The 6,739-nt window shown below is 40.9% G+C and overlaps 1 pseudogene; it reads left to right on the plus strand.

The window, feature by feature from the left end:
- The first annotated feature begins 5,989 nt into the window (after positions 1-5,989).
- On the plus strand, positions 5,990-6,416 carry LOC114622811 (annotated as a pseudogene).
- The last annotated feature ends 323 nt before the right edge of the window (positions 6,417-6,739 follow it).

Consider the following 6,739-nt stretch of genomic DNA (forward strand, 5'->3'; position numbering starts at 1 on the left):
AGAGAGAGGTAGATTGGTAGGTAGGTAGGTAGAGGAAATGGCATGGGCTTTTGAAACTTCAAATTCTACTTTTCACAACACAGCTCCTCCCAAATGGAATTATTGCTTTGATTTTTACTAATCCTTCTCTCAAGTGATGGTGGCATATTCATTCATTAGCTTCTTTCTCCTTCACAATAGTAGAGCATCCTGAGTTCCCTGGGTCCAATCACAGTAATCCAGAACTTTCTTTGGTTGGAAAAAAATAAATGTAGATATGGAATCCCATGTCTGTATGTGAGCATGAAGAAAAATAAAGCATCTACTTTTGATTCTTAGGTACAGAAATCACTATTAGGTCTGACCCTTTAGCACAAGGTAAGCCAACTTAAACAAATTAAATTAATTAAATATTTAATGGTAAATTATTGCTATCTACAAGTTTCTTAAGCACTCAATGTAGAATTGGCACTGGGCTTCAGAAAGTGGGCCAGCCTAGGCCTTGACAGTCTGTCAGTCCTTTGTCTCTTGTGTCAGCATCCCTCTTGCTTTTTCTTTTTTCTCCCTGTGCCTGCTTCTTCCTCTTCTGGCCACAAAGAGGGCAGTGATGCCCTTAGCACTTGAGTTGACAGATGATCATCATCTTCACGTGTCAATGCTGCCTTGCTACTTTCGTCACACCTCCACATACCAGATGACAGCATCAGATGGGTCCCTGTCTGGTTCAATTTACCACAACCAATATCTGAGTCCAGATGAACAATCTGATTACAGTTCAAATCAAGGAAATTTGTCAGGACAGGATTGGGATAATGCAGTCTGTGTGCAGGGAATAAAACCCAAAATGGTGTACTATTCAAATGGTCTTATATGAAAAAATGAGATAAATCAAATAGATAGTATGTTTTCCCCACAGTTTGATATTTGCTTACCATCACCATCACTTTCTCCCTATTCAAACTACCAGCTATCCAACTGAATATATTTCTTACGTGAAATTTAAGTGGCCGTGTTGTTCTGTATCTTAAGCAACTTCCTCAAATCACAGTTCTAATGGGTTTTATTTTTACAATTATCTATCATCTCTCTATGTATTTACCACCTGTTATCTATCCAACTACTATCTGTCTATCATCTATTTATCCACCCATCATCTATTATCTATCTATCTATCTATCTATCTATCTATCTATCTATCTATGAAGCTGTAAAAATAAGAGGAAGGTTACAAGTAGCCCATTAATGGGCTATTTCTGGACAAGTTTTTAACTATTCCTGCACTGCTTTTAACTGAAACTCCTTGTTCACTCCATCCATCTACAACCCCTTTCTTACATGGCAACCACAGTTGTCTTTCAGACATACCAATATGATCAAATCACCTTCAAATTAAACTCTTAGTGAGCTTTCCTTGTTCCGTGAATGGTGAATACTTAGAAGCTGGGGTCAGGTGGGGCCTTGGAGTTATCCTTCACCCATTTTTTCTTCCTTCATCCAATCCACTTATTTCTACCTTTGAAATAAACCAAGTGTATGAGTCCTTCTCACTACTGCCGTCACCCTACCCAAGCCACCATCCTTTGTACCTCCTTTTTATAATGAGTTCCTAACCACATTCCCTCTTCTCTACCTTCCCACAATCCGTATTCACGGAACAGTGCTGAGGACCATCTTGAAGCATAAGTCAGATTGTTTTATACTCTGTGTTCTAACAGTTGAATGACTCCCCTGCCTCTCCAGAGTGAATATCGTCAGGCTCCTATGATGCTCCATTGAAGATCCTTTGTAGTTTTGTTTGGTTTGTTTTGTTTTTTGAGAAATAAGTAAGCACAGACCCAGGTTTTTGTAATAGACCTGCAGCTATGTGACTTTCTAACTCTATGCAAGTCAGTCTCTTTCTCTGTAAGTTTTTATAAACAGTGAGGTAGGATATTCAGTGCCTACTTCAGGTTTCCCTTAATTTCTCTAATATTCGCTTGAGGTAGATGTAGCCATTCTCAATACTTGCTTTCTGGCTTAAGTGAATGACATCTATGAACTCAGAATGCACTGGACAGATTCAGTAAAATCAAGTCTGCTTTGTTTTTGAGCTTTGATACTTTTTATCAGCAATATTTACTCCCTAGGTTCTTTATCGCCTCTCTTTGTGATCTCTGATTGCTTCTTCGGGGATTTCAGTTGCTGGGAACTGAGTTCACCAAGGACAACGATAAGATGAGTTACGGCAGTGCCACAGTTTTTGCCTAGACCCTGCTCTTCCTGAGACTGTATGGCTTCCTGACCACAGGTTGATTCCTCCATGATTTGTTTCCTCGTCCATTTCAACAGAGGAATACTGAGGACACTGCTTTAGAGGCTCCTGGGACTGAAGAATGAACTGTGTTCCATGTTAGTGACACAGACTCCAGAGAACACTGCTCCAATGAACTCTCCTAGTCACGGTGTCAAAGTCTTCTTTGTTCCTCTTTATTGGATTTCTAAGCATTGCAGAACTAGCTGAAAGGGGATTTACCCAATCCAAGTCTCAAAGCATGTGGTGAACAGGACTAAATCCCAGAGTAACTGACTAGTGTAAGATCACAGAACTATGCAGACAGAAAACTGGGAACAAGATCCTGGCCTGACTCCTCATCTTCTGTGGTTACAGAAACACGTAGGTTCCTGGGAGACTCTAGGGACCTAACATCAGTTATCTAAGTTGATGAGGTGGGCATGACTAAGTTAATGCAAATTAGCCCTCCCACCACTGAATTCAGTACTGAGTTTCACGGCCCCACATCACAGCGTGGGGTGTTCAATTATCTCTATTTTTAAGCATTTGAGAGTCAGATTATGTTATAGACCAATCTAGGATAATGGAGGCAGGGGATCAGCTCCTCAGACTCTACCATCTCACACAGAAGCTAAACTCACGCTGCTGTCCTTGTTGGTCACTCTTTATGAAGATTTTTTCCCCCTTTAGAGTTTAAAGCCTCTCAACAGTACTCCCATGTGCAAGGTGACTGGTTTGAGTCCAAGTGGGTCAGAACAGATTTTCTGAGGAAAAATATTGTTTAGTCAGAAGGTTCTTGTTTCAAATAGAAGAGTAACCTGAGGACTTTGGTAGGTGGCTTTAGTTTGAGTAGGAGCTGTGGCATTCCAGGTGGCACTTGATGGAGCACATTTATAGTGTGTCACTGAAACCTCCTTAGTGTCTTTTTGATGTGGGAGAGCCACAGTGTGTAGGGGTTAAGAAACTGGGTCCTTCTGAAGGTATTAGCTGTGTGTTCTTAGGCTTAGAAGGTAAAGTGCTCCCAGGCTTGCTGGCAGTGATGCCAAGTGGGAATTTAAAGATGGCAGCCATCCCAATGGTGGCTCATCGTGAGTTTCGATTGAGATATAACATGTATGGTGCCTTTGATCAGACTAGTACATATGACACTGGTGATGGCTTTGGTGTCATGTTCCTGATGGGATTCCTTTTTCTCCTCTTGGCACAAATTATTTTACTGAAAGGTGGGTGATCTCATGGAAAGGACCTCTCTTACTAAGACAGACATGATAGCAGTTGCCACAGTGTATGTAGAAGCAAGAGGAGGAAAGGAATTCTGTGTCTCCACAATACAATCCTTTTTGTGTTGGGAAAAATGAGTATTTTTCCTATAGATTTAGTATCATGATAGGAATAGAGGTGGGCCTTCTAGATTGTTTTGCAAGGAAGGATTTGTTGCCTGACTATGTGAAAGTACCCACTAGATGTCAATCTCATCTTGTGGCTATTCAACCAAGACTGTTTTCTGGGGATCCTATATTTAGTGATGAAGGCACTGACAGGAAAACCTGACTACTGTGCCCCACACAGGACTCCGGTGGTCCCCATTCTTTTCAGCAAGCCCTTCAGCAATGGCAGTGACACAGTTGGCCTGTGTTACCACTCATTTCTCCCTTTGTCCAGTCTTACCTTTTCACCTTTCCTCCCTTCAAGCCTGAGCTCTTGCAGACCTTTAGTCTCCAAATTGACCTTCGAAGGATGGTTCTAATATGCAGAAAGAGTTTGGAAGCCACTGGAAAAACATCTTCGATCTCTCAAGGACTCAGTTTTCATATCAATATAGTGGGAGTGATTATCTTGAACTTGCAATAAGGCAGCAGAGGTTAAGGGAAATTGTGATATGCCATAGTAGATAGTGGATCATGGCATGGGGTGAGACTGTCTCCATTTTGACTTCTTGTCTTCAAGTTTCTTGTACTGTTTCCTTGTTTTACCATGTTCACAAGTTTCCTCATGTAGTCTTCGTTGGATTCCAGCTCGCTATGTAGACCAGGCTGGCCTTGAACCTACAGAGATACAGCTGCCTCTGCTTCCGTAAGTGCTGGAATTAAAGGTATGTGCCCCTACACCTGACCTTTTTCATCTTTGTTTTTAATTTCTTAAAATTGCATACATTGTGCTTGACTGGGCAGTGATCTTTGAAACATATCTGCACATGTGGATCTATCACTATTAAGAAACAGATCAATCAGTAACTCCAGCCTCCAAGCCAAAGGGTTACAGTAGTTCTCTCTGCCGAGTCCATCCTCGCCCCACCATCATAGAAGAGGTAGCCACTGATTTACTTTCTATCACAATGGGTTCGATTTGCTTTAGTAGAATTTTATATGAACATAATCCCGAAGGGTGTGCTTGCTTTCTGCCTGGCTTCTTTCTGTCTCCAGAATGTTGCTATGATTATCCAGGTTGTTGCTTTCCTCCCATTGCTCTGCAATATTCCATTGTATGAATGTATTATAATTTGTTTCTCCGTTTACCAGGTGTTAGACATTTGCTTGCTTCCAATTTGGGGCTATCATGAATAAATCCAGTATATGAACATTTATGTGTAAGTCCTGTGTGGATACATAGCTTGTTTTTGGTGTGGGGAGGGGGCGCTGGCTAATTGTGTAGGTGTGTCATTACTGAGTCAGATGTTAAGCATATGTTTAACTTTGTAAGAAAATGCTAGTGTATGTTACATTACACTACAAAGTACCTGTGTTTCTGTCTCTCTAGACCCTTCCCAACATTCCACAGTGTTGGTCTTTCTTATCTTAACCACCCAACTAGGTACGACAGTGGAAGTAACTCATTATGACTGTAATTTATATTTATCTCAAGCATATTAATGTTGCCTTCACTTTACTCTTTTGATTTTTCCCAGCGTAGCCCAGGCTGACCCCAAACTTGCAAACCTGCTGCCTCAATCTGCCAAGTATGGGGAGTATGGGCATTTGTCACTACATCTGGCCCATTGTCTCAGTCCCCAGTGGACTTTAGTACATCGTTACATAGTTTTAAAATAACTTGCCCATTTTAAATGGTGTGACTTTCCTCTTATTGTGTGGTATAATCTTGATACATATTTCAGGGACTATTCTCAAGCGTACATATTTTGAATATTTTCTCCTGATTTGCATCTTGCCTTATTTTTCTTTCTCCAAAAGAAGTCGAATTTTGGTAAGGATAAGTTTGTTACATTTGCTATCCAGCCCATTCTTTGCATCCTATTTCAGAAACCATTGTTTAAAACTGCAAAGTAGAATGTCTTTTAGTTTGAAGTTCTACATTTATGTACATAATCCACTTAAGTTAAACTTCCTCAGGCTGTGACATGTCCCATGTCTCCATAATCATTTCAACTTCCTGCGTCATTGCTGTAAAGTCTTCTACTCCCTCAAATTCCTTTGGCACCTTTCTCAAAGTCAAATCTGACCTTAATTATATATTTGTTGTTTTTTTTTAAAAATATAAAATGTCTATCCTTATGTCCTCAAAAATATTTTATTGCTGTATACAACTTTGTAGTCAAATACTCTTTTTTCAGAATTGTGTTTTCCCTACTATGGATCCATTGCATTTCCATGTGAATTTTCAAGTCTTCTTGCTAATTCCTACAAAAATACCTATTGTGATTTTGATCCAGACTGTGATGAATCTATTTGGAAAGAATTGACACCTTAAAAATAATTGGGTCTTCTTTCCTCAGCTGCCGCCAAGGTGCTCGGTCCTTTCGAGGAAGCTAAGGCCGCGTTGGTGTGAGGCCCTCACTTCATCCGGCGACTAGCACCGTGCCAGCAGTCCACAACATGGCTTCTGTCTCCGAGCTCGCCTGCATCTACTCCGCCCTCATCCTGCACGACAACGAGGGGTCACGGAGGATAAGATCAATGCCCTCATTAAAGCAGCTGGTGTCAGTGTTGAACCTTTCTGGCCTGGCTTGTTTGCAAAGGCTCTGGCCAATGTCAACATTGGGAGCCTCATCTGCAATGTAGGGGCTGGTGGGCCGGCTCCATCCACCGCTGCTGCCCCCGCTGAGGAGAAGAAAGTGGAAGCAAAGAAGGAAGAGTCTGAGGAATCAGAAGATGACATCGGCTTTGGTCTTTTTGACTAAACTGCTTTTGTTGACAAGTCCAATAAAGAGCTGAAACTGTAAATAATAATAATAATAATAATAATAATAATAATAATTGGGTCTTCTATCCAGGACTATTATATAAATGATGGCTAATCTTGATTTTCTACTTGATTTGATTGGTAAGGGTCTAGAAGATTAATAAAACACACTCTTGAGCCCAGACAAAACTATAAGGAAGAAAAGATAAAACTAGCAATACATGCAGTCTCTCTCTGCTTCCCGGATGCTGTGGTGAGCATCTCTAGTCCAGCATGTGCTACCAATCATGATGAGTGAAATCACATGGTAAAACAACTCTTTCAAGCCTTACATTGGGTCATCGGTTTCAT

The sequence above is a fragment of the Grammomys surdaster genome, unplaced genomic scaffold (genome assembly GCF_004785775.1).
Source record: "Grammomys surdaster isolate TR1022 unplaced genomic scaffold, NIH_TR_1.0 191, whole genome shotgun sequence".
In the NCBI taxonomy this organism is placed as follows: Eukaryota; Metazoa; Chordata; class Mammalia; order Rodentia; family Muridae; genus Grammomys; species Grammomys surdaster.